General features: G+C 47.4%; 1 protein-coding gene across 1 annotated transcript in view; it reads left to right on the top strand.

Moving 5' to 3' along the window:
• MDGA1 (MAM domain containing glycosylphosphatidylinositol anchor 1) overlaps nt 1–15,591 on the top strand; it is a 386,593-nt gene that overhangs the window by 269,826 nt on the left and 101,176 nt on the right. The window lies entirely within an intron of this gene.

Genomic DNA, 15,591 nt, shown 5'->3' with positions numbered 1-15,591 from the left:
GCTTTCTGCCATTAGGGTGGTATCGTCTGCATATCGGAGGTTGTTGATAATTCTCCCAGCAATCTTAATTCCGACCTCTGATTCATCCAACCCGGCATTTCTCATGATGTACTCTGCATATAAGTTAAATAAGCAGGGTGACAATATGCAGCCTTGTCGTACTCCTTTCCCAATTTTGAACCAATCGGTTGTTCCATGTCTGGTTCTTACTGTTGCTTCTTGACCCTCGTACAGGTATCTCAGGAGACAGGTAAGGTGGTCTGGTACTCCCATCACTTTCAGAATTTGCCACAGTTTGTTGTGATCCACACAATCAAAGGCTTTAGCGTAGTCAATGAAGCAGAAATAGACATTTTTCTGGAATTCTCTTGCTTTCTCCATGATGCAGCGAATGTTGGCGATTTGATCTCTAGTTCCTCTGCCTCTTCTAAACCCAGCTTGTACTTCCGGTAGTTCTTGGTTCACATACTGCTGAAGCCTAGCTTGTAGGATTTTGAGCATCACCTTGCTGGCATGTGAAATGAGCGCAATTGTACGGTAGTTTGAACACTCTTTGGCGTTGCCCTTCTTTGGAACTGGAATGTAAACTGACCTTTTCCAGTCTTGTGGCCACTGTTGAGTGTTCCAGATTTGTTGGCATATTGAATGCAGCACTTTAACAGCATCATCTTTTAGGATTTTAAATAGCTCGGCTGGAATACTGTCATCTCCGCTAGCTTTGTTGTTACTAATGCTTCCTAAGGCCCACTTGACTTCACTCTCTAGGATGTCCGGCTCAAGTTCAGTGACCGCACTATCATGGCTATCAGGGACATTCAGATCTTTCCTGTATAGTTCTTCTGTGTATTCTTGCCACCTCTTCTTAATCTCATCTGCTTCTGTTAGGTCCCTGCCTTCTTTGTCCTTTATCATGCCCGTCTTTGCACAAAACGTTCCCTTGAGATCTCCAATTTTCTTGAAGAGATCTCTAGTCTTTCCCATTCTGTTGTTTTCCTCGATTTCTTTGCATTGTTCATTTAAGAAGGCCTTCTTGTCTCTCCTTGCTATTCTCTGGAACTCTGCATTCAGTTGGGTATATCTTCCCCTTTCTCCCTTGCTTTTCGCTGCCCTTCTTTCGTGAGCTACTTGTAAAGCCTCATCAGACAGCCACTTTGCTTTCTTGCATTTCTTTATCTTTGGGATGGATTTCGTTGCTGCCTCCTGAACAATGTTACGGACCTCCGTCCATACTTCCTCAGGCACTCTGTCTATCAGGTCTAATCCCTGAAATCTATTCCTCACCTCCACTGTATATTCATCAGGGATATGATTTAGGTCATACCTGAACGGTTTAGTGGTTTTCCCGACGTTCTTCAATTTAAGCTGAAATTTTGCAAGAAGCAGCTCATGATCTGAGCCACAGTCAGCTCCAGGTCTTGTTTTTACTGACTGTATGGAGCTTCTCCATCTTTGGCTGCAAAGGACATAATCAATCTGATTTCGATATTGACCATCTGGTGACGTCCATGTGTAGAGTCGCCTCTTGTGCTGTTGGAAAAGAGTGTTTGCTATGATCAGCGTGTTCTCTTGGCAAAACTCTATTAGCTTTTGTCCTGCTTCATTTTGTACACCAAGGCCATGCCTGCCTGTTATCCCGGTGATTTCTTGACTTCCTACTTTAGCATTCCAATCCCCTATGATGAAGAGGACATCTTTTTTTGGTGTTAGTTCTAGAAGGTGTTGTAGGTCTTCATCGAACCGATCAACCTCAGCTTCTTCGGCCTCAGTGGTTGGGGCATAGACTTGAATTACTGTGATGTTGAATGGTTTGCCTTGGATTCGTACTGAGATCATTCTATCATTTTTAAGATTGTACCCCAGTACTGCTTTTCCCACCCTTTTGTTGACTATGAGTGCTACTCCATTTCTTCTAAGGGATTCTTGCCCACAATAGTAGATATGATGGTCACCTGAATTAAATTCGCCCATGCCTGTCCATTTTAGTTCGCTGATTCCCAAGATGTCGATGTTCAATCTTGCCATCTCATGTTTGACCACCTCCAGCTTACCTTGATTCATTGATCTGACATTCCAGGTTCCTAAACAATATTGTTCTTTACAGCATCGGATTTTCTTTTCACCACCAGACACATCCACAGCTGAGTGTCCTTTCGGGTTTGGCCCAGCCGCTTCACTCTTTCTGGCGCTACTTGGAAATACCCTCTGCTCTTCCCCAGTAGCATATTGGACACCTTCCGACCTGAGGGGCTCATCTTCCGGCGTCATCTCTTTTAGCCTTGTGATACGTTCCATGGGGTTTTCTTGGCAAGAATACTGGAGTGGGTTGCCATTTCCTTCTCCAGTGGACCACATTTTGTCAGAACTCTCTGCCATGACCTGTCCGTCTTGGGTGGCCCTGCACGGCATAGCTTATGGCTTCACTGAGTTGCGCAAGCCCCTTCGCCACAACAAGGCAGTGATCCATGAAGGGGTAAAAGCCATTTACATAATAGCATATGGACAGTATATGCAAACAACGTATAACTAAAAACAACTTTGAATTAAAAACAATTTAACAAAAAAAAAAGCAACAATAAAACAACACAGCTTAAAACAATACAGCTTAAAAACAGTATACAAAAGTCAGCAAAAGGAACAAGAGTTCTAAAAGGAGAAGGCCTGCCAGAATAACAGAGTCTTTAATTCCTGCTTAAAAACCTTCAAAGAGGTCAGCAGGCATGTTTCAACCGGCAGGTCATTCCAGAACTGAGGAACAGCAAAGTAAAAGGTCCTCCTGCGCGTGGCTGCCTGACTCACATTAGGCAGCCACAGCAGATAGCCCTCAGAGGACCTTAGGTGGCAGACTGGGATGTAGGGGAGAAGGCGCTCCCTAAGGTACCTTGGACCTAGACCATGTAAGGCTTTAAAGGTAAGAACCAGCACTTTATATTTTGCTCCGAAACAAATTGGCAGCCAGTGTGAAGATTTTAAAACCAGTGTTATATGGTCTCCATGGAATGTCCCAGAGACCGACCTGGCTGCCATATTTTGTACCAGTTGAAGTTTCCAAACTAAATATACAGGCAGCCCCAAGTACCGTGTATTACAGAAATCAAGCCTACAGGTTACCAGCGTGTGCACCACCTTTAGCAGCTCCACATATTCCATGGGCGTAGCTGTCATATCAGCCAAAGTTGATAACAGGCACTTCTCACCGTTGCTTCCAACTGGGTTGCCAGGAGCAGGGTTGGGTCAAGAAGCACCCCCAAGCTATGAACTTGCTCCTTCAGGGGGAGTGCAACCCCATCCAGAACCAGTTGACATACCTCAATACCTGAATTAGGACCCTTCATGATGAGCACCTCTGTCTTGCCTGGATTCAACTTCAGCTTGTTCTCCCTCATTCAGTCCATTACCAACTTCAGGCAGTCATTCAGAGGAGTCATACGTTCCTTGGATAAAAATGTTAAGGAGAAATAGATTTGAGTGTCATCAGCATACTGATAACACTCAGCCCCAAACCTCCTGATGATCTTTCCCAGTGGTTTCATATAGATATTAAACAGCATCAGGGATAGAATGGAGCCCTGAGGGACTGTACATAATAGTTCCTTTTTCGAGGAACAACTATCCCCAAGCAACACCATCTGGAACCGTCATGAGAGAAGGGAATGGAACCACTGCCGAGCAGTGCCTCCAACCCCCAACTCCCTCAGGTCATCCAAAAGGATACCATGGTCGATGGTATCGAATGCCTCTGACAGATCCTAAAGAATCAACAGGGATGCACTCTCCGTATCGATTCCCAGGTGGAGATCAAGGCAACCATGGCAGTCTGAACTCCGTATCCTGCTTTGAAGCTGGTTTGAAATGGGTCCAGGTAATCAGTTTCATCTAAGACTGCATGAACGGACACCGCCTTCTTGATTACATTGCTCCCAAAATGGTAGATTACTATACTGGCCTATAATTACTGAAGTCTAGGGGGGTCAAAGCTGTCTAAGAATTGCTTCTTTCAGACACGATGGAAAATTATGTTCCCTTAGGGAGGCATTAATAATATTCAGCAAAAATTGCTTTACCATCTCCCCTCCCTGGACTACAAGCCAGGATGGGCAGGGATCAAGAGGGCAAGTTGTCTTTTTGACCAAACCAAGCAGCTTGTCCACATCATCAGGAGTCACAAGCTGAAAATGATCTAGTTTAATCATGCAAGCAGAGTTGCTGGACACCCCACTGTTAATTTCTGTCCCCACGACAGTGTCCAAATTGGCTAGTATCCGAGATATTTTATCTGCAAAAAACTCATTAAAGGCATCACAGCGAGCTACCAAAGGTTTTAATATCAAATTCGGGCGGGGGGGGGGCTGACTCAGCTCCCTAACCACCCTGAACAGCTCAGCTCGGCGTGAGTTTGCAGATGCGATACATGTAGAGTAGAAAACTCTCTTCGCTGCATGTTTGCCACCCCATAGGTCTTCAAATTATCCCTATGATGTGTCTTGTTGGATTCAAGTCAAGTTGTCCACCATTAGTGCTCTAGTCATTGTGCTTGCTGCTTCAGTTCTCTCAGTTGTTCTGTAAACCATGCAGCTTGTTTGGAAGCGGGTACGAGAGGATGTCTAGGAGTGACTATGTCAGTAACCCTGGTCAGATCTTCATTCCACACAGAGACCAGGGACTCAACAGGGTCAGCGGCATTACCAGCCAAGAAGCCCCCCAAGGCATTTTGGAATCACAGTGGATCCACCAGCCTTTGGGGGCAGACCATCTTAATTGGTCCTTCACCCCTGCGGAGGCAGGTAGTAGCTGTAATACCAGCCCTGACCAGACAGTGATCCACCCGTGACAACATGGAGAGAGATAAAACTTCCACCCACTGATCATTCTCCTGATTAGAGCAAAAGATCAAATCAAGCATGTGACCAGCTTCATGTGTCGGCCCCTTGACCACCTGGGACAGGCCCACGGTTGTCACAGTTGCCATGAACTCCTGAGCAGCACCTGGCAAGCTGGACCAGATGAGGATGTGGAAGTCGCCCAGGACTAAAAGCCTGGGCAACTCCAACACCAGTTCTGAGACCAGCTCGGAGAGGTGGGTTAGGGACTCTTGTTAGGTAGCAGGGTGACCGGTACACTAACAGAATCCCCAGTCTGTCCCTGGTCCCGAGCCTGAGGTATACACACTCGATGTGAGCCAATTCCTTCACAGTGAGTCTGGTTAGGGGGATGCCATCTTCGTTTACCACTGCTACGCTGCCTCCCCATCTGCTTCTCCTTACCTGCTCTACCACGGAGTACCCGACTGGGAGAAGCTGCGTCCATACAGGCCCACTTATCTCCCAAGCCAAGTCTCCGTCATGCATACCAGGTCAGCCTTCTCATCCAAGATTAAATCATGAATGGCTTCGATCTTATTCCAGACTGACCTGGTATTGCAAAGGAGCAGGCAAAGATTCTGTGGGTGGCTTGGCCCGCTTCCCAGTAGGGATGTCAGAGAATTTCGCCACGAATCTCAGGGAGACCGAATGCCAGCGCATTCGGCCCCCCAAAATCGGTGGCGAAATGGCCTGCCTCCCCGCGCCCCCCCCGGGACGGGACTTACCTTGGGCGAATCTCCCTGGTGGCAGCGGCTCTGGCGGTGGTTCAGTGGTGGTGCGGCGGCAGCAGCTGCAGCGGCCGGTCTTCCGACCGGCCGCCACCGCCATTTCCAAGTTTAAAAAAAAACACGTGATAGGCTACGTAAAGATTTACGTAGCCTATCACGGCTAGATTTTTTAAAAATACCATGATAGGCTATGTAAATGTTTACGTAGCCTATCACGGCTGAGTAAAAAAACGTGCATATGCAAATGGCGGCGCCCATGTGTGCGTAGCATCTACGCTATTTGCGTTCCCCTTATTTTCGCCGTAGTCTACGTAAATGTTTACGTAGACTAGACAGACCAAAATAAGGAACGCAAATGGCGGCACCCATGGGCGCTGCCATTTGCATAAGCACATTTTTTTTGTTTTTTGTTTAACTCAGCCGTGATAGGCTACGTAAACATTTACGTAGCCTATCACGGCTGACTGCAGGGATGCAAACGGCGGCAGCTACGGCCGCCGCCATTTGCAGACCTGGCCGGCCAGGATTCGCGGCGGGAGGGACGGGGTGCCTCCCCCCCGGCCAGAATTTCGGGGGGGAGGGACGGGGCGCCTCCCCCCCAGCCAGAATTTCGGGGGGGAGGGACGGGACGCTTCCGCCCCCAGCCAGAATTTCAGGGGGAGGGACGGAGCGCCTCCCCCCCACCGCGAATCAAATTTTGTAAAAGGTAAGTGACTTTCGTACATCCCTACTCCCCAGGGGGCTGACAGGTAGGGATGTCCACGGAATCCACCAGACTCAAATGAGGCCAATTTCCATTGAATTCGCCCCCCCCCCCCGGAGTCCGTGGAGGAACAGAAGTACTCACCTCCACCTCCCGGACCCACGTGGACCGAATCCTCCCTCCCGGTGGCTCCATTCCGGAAGTGAGCCAGATGCAAATGGCATCCGTGACGCCATTTGTGTCCTTATTTTTCCTCGCGATAGGCTATGCTTCTGTATTTACATAGATATTTATGTAGCCTATCGCATAAAAAAACAGGTACGCAAATGGCGTAATGGATGCCATTTGCATTCCTGTTTTTTCACATGATAGGCTATGTAAATATGTAAATACAGATGCGTAGCCTATTGCAAGAACAAACAGAGATGCAAACGGTGTAGCGGACGCCATTTGTGTCCAGATAACTTCCTTTTTCTGCTCAGCAGCAATACGGCACAACAATGGCGGCCATATCTCTTGCGGAACGGAGCCGGCCGGCGGCTCCGTGGACTCACCGTGGAGGGGAGCTGGCCAGCGAGGATTCCGGGGGGGAGGAATGGATCGCCTCCCCCCCGCAGACCCCCCCCCACGGACTCCAGGTAAGGGGATTCGTACATCCCTACTGACAGGGCAAATGAAGTCTGGATAGGTGTAAGATACCTGCCTTCCCTTCTCCTATGGGTTTTTGCTCTGCAAGCACCATATCTCCCCATGCCCCCACCACTGTTATTTCCTCCCCTATACACATAATGCTGACTTTGTCTCAGAAAAGACATCAGACTCAGCAACATTCAGCAGAATAAAACACAGTCAAGCCCAACATCCCATCTCTTACCTGGAATACACACCTAACACTCCCCTCCCATCTCTCATCCTGGCAGTGGGGGCGGGGGCACAATTCAATACCAGCAGACTCCAACCCTGGTGTATAAAATCACTTCCCTCTCACCTTCAATACTTAACCCATAAAAGTAATAAAGAGCCTAACTGGAAGAACAAACAAAACACATTCAAAAGGCCACACATCCCTAACCTCCAGACAACCCCAGAAATCCCTCCCCCCCGCACTCCCCACAAGGGGAAGAGAAAGAAGGAAGAAAAACAGAGAGAAGAGAGAAAAACCAAGGGATATGGCCCTCACCCTTGCTGCCCCCCCCCCCGGAAGCAGCTCCCACAAAGGGGCAACTCCCCCTAGTGTTGCCCCCTTCAGGGGCACTGCCACCCACATTGGCTTCCCTTAAGTCCAGCCTTCCTGGAGGGACAGCCAATGGCTGGATGCCAAACACTCCCCAGGGAACTGGACCCTCAGCAGTTTTAGGGAGCTGGAAATAATGACCCCTTCCCAAGGCCAGACAGGCTGCTGTAACGGTGAAGGAGCAGGGAGTTGACGCTGGCCAGAAGAAAATGGCTCATACCTGTTCCTTCGATGATTCCCCTACTGCCACAGATCTTACTCTGCTGGAATGTTGCTGATTCTGGAGGGCCCACATCGGCTTCCCTAATGTCAGCTTTGCCAATCCTGCTCTAAGGGCACAGCAATGACCTACAAGGTCCCTTCCAATGCTATGATTCTAGGAAGACCAGAACTAGATGGTCCTAAAACTGGGGAGATTGAACTCACCAAGAGGAGCATCAGAAACAGTGGGGCGGGGGCAAGTCATACAAATGTCAAGCTCCACCCCAGCCGAAGCACCACCTCGAGGGAAAGACACTTACCTACTGTGCAACCATTGCAGTAACAGCTTCCCATTTAGGCAAATATGTAGAAAGATCCAGCAAATAGCAAAGTCATGTGTGAAGCCCAGATTTCATGCTTAGCTGGCCAAGCCTCGGAAGTAGAAGGCACATTGTTTGTTAAGATTATTTTCACACACTGGGATATGCCAGGAATTACTATAAGCCCATAAAACCTCGGGGGGGGGGGGGGTACATCTGCCTCAAGTGGGAGTGTTTGGTTCTCCAGGCAGAAAAATTAATCAAGCCCCCTCCTTTTTTCCAAACACAGCCATTGCTTCAGGAAAAAGTGCTATGGAAATTGCTGTAGCTGAGGCCATGGAGGGTTTTTTTTTTTTCTTCTTTTTGCCTGAGGGCAATGAAAAACTGAACTGCTTCATGCAAAAGGCTCAGGTGATTGAATTTGCTTTGCAAACAAATAGGTTAACATTTTGTCAGCTCAAGGGGATTACATGCTGTCGGTATGACTCCATGATCACCAAGGAAACAGCGCCACATGGGACTGTTATGACAGACCTGTGTCCATAACAGAGTTATTTTGAGGTTCATTTCTTCTTGCACTCATATTGAGCTAGACTTTACTGGCAGCTGATTAGGATTTTCAGAGGTTTTAAGGCTACAGGTCATTGCTGAGTTCCTCTAGTCTGGCCTGCACACAATAGGACAACTGGAATTCCTTCCAAATACTAATTTATCAAACTCCATGTCTTTGAATAAAGATAGTTATCAGACCAGACATCCCGTGGAAAAAAGGTCACAGAGAGCTGACTGACCTCTTTCTTCTAGCTCATACAATGATATAAGACTAAGCAGTCCCAGGGGTTTCCTGATTGCTGGCACATTTGCAGGAATACCAAGAGAATTAATGATTCCTCCATGAAGGAAAGGCTTAGGCTGCGATCCTAAACACGCTTACTGGGGAGTAAGCTCCACTGAGTGCAGTAGGGCTTATTTCTGTGTTAACGTGTATGGGATTGCACTGCGGGTCTTTTGCTTTAATGGAACTGTGCAATGTAAAGATGTTTGCGAGCATTTTCAAAGCCTTTCAGGTTGTAAACAGATGTTGGCCTAGTTTGGATGTAATGGTAAGCCGAGTGCTATGTAAAAGAGCCTGGGCAAGCCTTGGCTGCATACGCTCCCCCTTCACCTCTCTTCCTTCAGTACGGCCACAGTTAAGAGACTGGAGGCTTTATTAGCATCCTGGTTTTTCATTATGTTTTTCATTATATTCCAACCAGGAACTGTGATTTGTCAAAACCAGCCAAGATCAAATGGTGGTTTCTAATCCTGGCGTCTTTAAATATAATAACAAACTTTGATCAGTTTAAAGGAGGAAGCAGATATTTCCAGTCTCTGCCATGCTGGAGGAGGGTGGGTGTGGGTCTGCAGCTCATTCACATAGGTCAGGGATGTAGAACCTCTTTCTGCCCGAGGGATGAATTCCATTTCAGAGTAACTGGGGGGGGGGGCGCATTCCGGTGGTGGATGGGGCCAATGGGAAAGGGGGCAGGGCCAAAATATATAAAAGATATACCAGTATATTTTAGCTTGAAGCTCTTACAGCCAGTAACTAAGCCTTAGGAAAGGGATTTTGACCTTTTGGAACGGGGAAAAAACTGCACAAAGGTTGGGAAACCACTAAACAATCGCAGGCCAGAGGAAGAGGGTGTGTCCTTCTTGGGAACCCCAGAGGGTCAGATTTGGCCCCCAGGCCTGAGGTTCTGCACCCCTGACATAGTGTAAACTATGGTTTACTGAGCCTTGCCCAACCTGATGTCCTCCAGATGTTGGGGAATGATGACTAGAGATGCAGGGAGTTATAGTCGAACACATCCAGAGGGTATCAGTTTGGGGAAAGCTGGTTTAGTGTACTTCCAAATTAGACAGTAATGCTTTAAAAGTGGTGAGTCAGTTTGATAATGACGGTGCCACCCACAATACAAATCTGCATGTTCCCCCGCTTAGGGCACAATCCTATTGGGATAGATTATCCTATGCAGTGCAGGTGAAGCATGGAGTAGATCCTCTCCGCCACACCCCACCTGCCCTGCTTTTGTGGCTAGATGGCTAATTTTGGCTGTCTAGCCAGCGTGCACCAGAGTGGGAGGGGGGGAGGCTGTGCAGCACATAGGAAGTTGCATAAGCGGCTTCTGCAGACTCCTCCCTGCCCTTGGGAATGCTGTCTGTTGCCTGCGCCATGCTCCATTTCCTAGCGTGGAGACTGGCAAGAACCGTTCCGCCTATGAGGGGGAATCATAGAATAGCAGGGTTGGAAGGGGCCTACAAGACCATCGAGTCCAACCCCCTGCTCAATGCAGGAATCCAAGTCAGAGCATCCCTGTCAGATGGCTGTCCAGCCTCGTCTTGAATGCCTCCAGTGTGGGAGAGCCCACCGCCTCCCTAGGACATTGGTTCCATTGTCGTATTGCTCTAACAGGAAGTTTTTCCTGATGTTCAGCCAGAATCTGGCTTCCCGTAACTTGAGCCTATTCTTCCATGTCCTGTGCTCTGGGATGATTGAGAAGAGATCCTGGCCTTCCTCTCTGTGACAACCTTTCAAGTACTTGAAGAGCGCTATCATATCTCCCTTCTCCTCTCAAGGCTAAACATGCCCAGTTCTTTCAGTCCATCCTCATAGGGCTTTGTTTCCAGTCCCCTGATCATCTTCGTTGCCCTCCTTTGAACCCTCTACAGTTTGTCTGCATCCTTCTTAAAGTGTTGTGCCCAGAACTGAGGGGAGGGAGAGGGGAGTGTGGTTCCTGGCAACCATGGTTGAAGCACTATTTCCGACCTTGGTTCCCGGGAATTGAGAAATCCTGTGGCCCTCTTGACACTGTCTCATGGCCATAGGATTGCTTTCTTAGGTGCCATTGAAATAACAAGACTTAAATTAATCATGAGTAACTTTTCGCATTGATTTTAATGAGACCTAAGTGCAACTAACCTGGTCTGGATCCAACCCTCTGTTTCCTGGTAGGCTCTGATCAATGGGTTCTGCAGGATCTCAGCATACTTCAGAGTGAAGGAAGACCAAATTCCTCTCCTCAGAAGGGAAATGAAGACTGATTCAATAGTTGTGTCTATGGCTATGTCCAGCACCTTTTGGCCATGGACCACAACATCAATGGAACCAAGTAATATGTCTCCCTTCCCCCAATCTCCGAGCGTGTGCATGCTCCACTCACATCAGCAGGTCCAAATGCAATTGATCACCTCTCCCCTCGCAGGATACTGATGCTAATCAGAAAGATCCATGTTATCAGAACTGCCCATGTAGTTGGGATATTCATTCACATATCACAGCCACAAGAGATAGTGTCATGGGAAACTTGGTGTATGTGAGTAAGGGGTGCAATGAGTGGTGATCCGGGCAAACTTAGATCAGATTGGAATGCGAGGATCTTGCACCACCAAATTCCAAAGACTGAGCAACAAGAGTGTGGAGGATTCATAAAAATAGGCAAGAAGGCTCAGCCAGGATTGATAAAAGAAAGGCAGCTAGGCAGTTTGTGCCCAAGGTCCTGGGTGATAAAATTATATTGACTAGAGGAAGTATCAACAAAATCAACAAAAAGAAGATAGAAACGAAGCTGGATAAAATTACCAGCAAAATCCTCCGATTTGTGAGATGTTCTGTAGGGATGGCGGAGAATTCCGCCACGGACTCCAGTGAGGCTGGATTCTAAGAATCCGCCCCCCCTGAGTCCACGGTGGAATGAAAGACTCACCTCCGACACCCGGGGGAATCCGAGTCGGCCGGATCCTACCTGCTGCCGTCTGCTGCTGCCTGTCTGCAGCCACAAATGGCATCTGGCATAGCGGACGCCATTTGCGTCCCTGCCTTTTGCCGTGATAGGCTACGTAAAGATTTACGTAGCCTATCACGGCAAAGAGCAGGGACGCAAAAAGCGTCCACTACACCATTTGCATCCCTGCTCTTTGCCGTAATAGGGTACATAAAGATTTACGCCGGACGCCATTTGTGGCCGCAGACCAGCCGTGGCCAGAAGTCCGGCAGGGGGAGGACCGGATCGCCTCCCCCGCCCCCCGCGGACCCATGGGCGGACGAGGGTGAGTAAAATCCATACATCCCTAATGTTCAGTCAAAAGGTTCACATGTATTTATTCATAGCGATCATTCAAAAAGCCATCCTATGGATGATGCAAAACATTTCATTGGAACAGACTGTAAAGGCACATCTGTCCAACAAATCTAAACTTGTTTTAATAATGTTTAATTTTCATGATACCCCAAGGAACCGTGGGACCTATAGTTCTGAGAGCTGGATCCCCAGCTATTCTAGAGGCTAATTACACATTACATGCAGATGTGTGCCAACAGCTTTAAAAAAGATCTGGCAGGGAAAGCAGGTTCAGAAGAGGACCATTTTGAGCAGAGCGGCGGGGAGTAGGTCGCTTAACCCTTTCCTTGCATGCTATTCTCCCCCCACCCTTGCTACTCTCCTCTGACCATGTCGCCCCGCATGCTCCAAACGCATTTGTAATGTTGCTGTAGTCAAAGTATGCATAGTGGGAGACAGCAACCAAACTTTAGATTTTTGTCACATTTGGGGCACAATCCAGCCAAACATAAGAATTTTTTAAATCCCATTGATTTCAAGAGGCAAGTTAAGCTAACTCTCTCCCATTACATTCAGTTTGATTTTAACATGCTTAGCATTGGTTAGATTATGCCCAAAATATCTTGCATCGAGAAGACATAGTTCCTCTTCTGAACAGAGCTTCCTACAGAGCTAACTGCTTGGCCATTTAAAAGTGTCTATTATTTTAAAATTTTCTTCCTGCGAGCACAGAAAATCATTTAATATAAATTCATCTTGCTTATTTTCATAGTTCGGAACTCGTTCGAACCTATGAAAGTATGATCCAATTCACCTTGGGGCGTTGCTCACCATACTTAAAGGATTCCCTTATGGGCATGTAAGCCTCAATAGATTCCTCTTTCCTACCATTACCATCACTACCTATGTGGATATGCAGGTAGCACTAGGGGCTCTTAAGGTGAATGGGACGGAGGTCTCTGGGGGCATCCCCAATCCCATCCAACCCTTCCTCTCACCTTTATACAAGCTGCTTGTGCTCTTACAAGAGGTGGAGGACTGGACAGGTATGTAGGAGGTGTGTACACTACGAACTTTTCATTCAACATTACCTCCTCATCATGTGCCATCTATAATAATAAAAGAAGATGTCTGTCCGTCAGCACCATAGGGCCAAGGTCATGAAAACTAGACACCTGAAACTTGGAGTGCATACTAACTTGGCATCATGTGCACCTCAAGATTATTTTGTTTTAAAAACTCATTAATTATTTTTAATTAATGTAAATACGTCCATATGGTTGAAGCCTGCAGTAACATCTTCTGCCACTAGTGGCAGACTGCCCTAGCCAGCCCTTAGTTTTGCAGTCCATACAGTTTGAAGCCACAGGTGATTAGTAGGCCAAAGGGCGCAGTTATGCATCTCCTGCACTGCTGTGTTGTGGGGCAGCACCCTGCCTCATGGAATGGAGTGGGCAAACCCTTCAAAGACAGTAGGAGTGCCCCATGGCAGGAGCCATGCCTAAGGTGCCAATGGGCATGCCTTCACTCAGACGGGGAAGTAGGTGTGGCGGAGAAATCCGCCACGGACTCCAATGAGGCCGGATTCCCCCGGCAGTGGATGGAAGTCTGGCTGTGGATGGGCCCGGCCGGTGGCTCCACGGACTCGCCATGGAGCAGAGCTGGCCGGGGAGGATTCTGGGGGGAGGGACGGATCGCCTCCCCCCCACCACGGACACGCCCCGGAACCTGGAGGTAAGTATTTCGTACATCTCTACAGGGAAGGCACAATGTGTCTAACTCTGACAGCTGAATAGTGTGCTTGAAGGGCTTGGTGTACCCAGCCTGTGTGAAGCCAGGTCTGTTTGCTAGTTGTACATAGATGAAGGGATTAACTGTGCTGTATGATTTGTGAATTTCCTCTGGCATGCTTGGTCTGTGAGTTTACGGGGGCCCTTGAATGGGATGGGGTGAGGGGCTTGTTGGCAAATTTAACTGTATGAATTAGTTGCACCAGTCACATAGTAGCATCATTCTTTCATAATCTGTCAGTTTTCAATTCTGCCATCACTAGTTTACATTGCACACTGCACCGTACACCTTGTTAGCTTTTGTCATGAGGGGCATCATTCAGAATTCATCCTGTGTAATAAAAAAGATCTGAGTGTAAACTTTATATCGAGAAGGATGCACACAAATGAATCTCATGCATTCCGCTACACAAAAGAAAACACTGAAGCCATCTATAATTTAAACAAGCCGTTGGGGGCAGCTTTATAAGCTTTTCTCCAATCCAAGTCGTTATTGTAATCTGGCAGGAATAGCAAAGCTACTGATTCAGCGCTTTCTAAGTTTTTATAACCACTGAGGAGATAGAACAAAACATTACCAAAAAAATGTGGGCATCCCCCTGTCAAGCTCTCCTCTTCCCATCTGTAATGTGTAGCTCAATTTACTTCAAAGCTTGGTGCCATGACACAGAACATTTTCCCCACCCCGTTTCACATTGTTGGCTGCTGCAGTCCTATGCACACTTACCCGGGAGTAAGTCCAATCAAACTCATTGGGTCATACTTCTGAGTAGACATGTATAGAACTGCAGGATTGCACTGTAAGACTTTCAGGGAGTTCTTGCTGGAGGAAGGTTAGGACTCTGCCAGGAAGGCTTTGTTTAGTTTTGCTTTATTTAAACACCTTGTTCATCTCTGGATCTTTCGTGAACTCCTTCCTTTTCCCCCTTACTATCTATCTTTTGCTCTTACTGCGTTTCATTTTCCTCATCCTCTCTTCATTCCTAGTAGCTGCATCCAGGGTTAGAGGAGGAAAGGAAACAAGGGCTAAAGCAAAGAGAATGCATGTTAGGGTTTGAAATCTGTCAAGCAATAGTAGTTGATTTATCATCATAATAAAAACAAGCTCATGATCCCCCCGGACAGTTGGCATTCTTTTTTCAAGGGAGCTTTATTTTGCCACAGAGTGAGCCAACCAAATGCTTCAGGGAAAAGTGTATTTGGTGGCACTGATTTGTCTCAAGGATGTGCTGTCTTGTCAAAAGAAAGCAAATACCCCCTCTAGAGCTAGGTCATGAATGGTAGCAGGCCAAGTAGCTAGAATCCTGACCCACCAACAGCAGCCCAGAGACATCTGTGGTCATTACAGAGGGTTTCTCTTTGTAACTGGTCTCTGCTTTTCTATTTCATTTTTATTTTTTAAAATTTGGATTTGTAGCTCACTCAGCAGCAGCGGGTATGAGCAGGTTGCAATAAATTGGTACAACTGACAACAAAAGCCAAAATTAAAAATAGACAGAAAATTATGCCCCAGTCCCTTTTCACTCTTTACCATGTCCACCTGTCAGACACTCCTACATCTCTCACTCCGAGAGAGTCTTTCTCTTATCCTCATACTGCCTCCCAAGGTTACGTCTCCACTCTGCCATAGTGATATACTAAGCCCTCAGTCAATCT

The sequence above is a fragment of the Heloderma suspectum genome, chromosome 1 (genome assembly GCF_057233095.1).
Source record: "Heloderma suspectum isolate Gila_16-S chromosome 1, 16-S_ref, whole genome shotgun sequence".
Classification (NCBI taxonomy): domain Eukaryota; kingdom Metazoa; phylum Chordata; class Lepidosauria; order Squamata; family Helodermatidae; genus Heloderma; species Heloderma suspectum.
The sequence above is the reverse complement of the archived record's forward strand: the minus strand, read 5'-3'. Positions and strand labels throughout refer to the sequence as shown.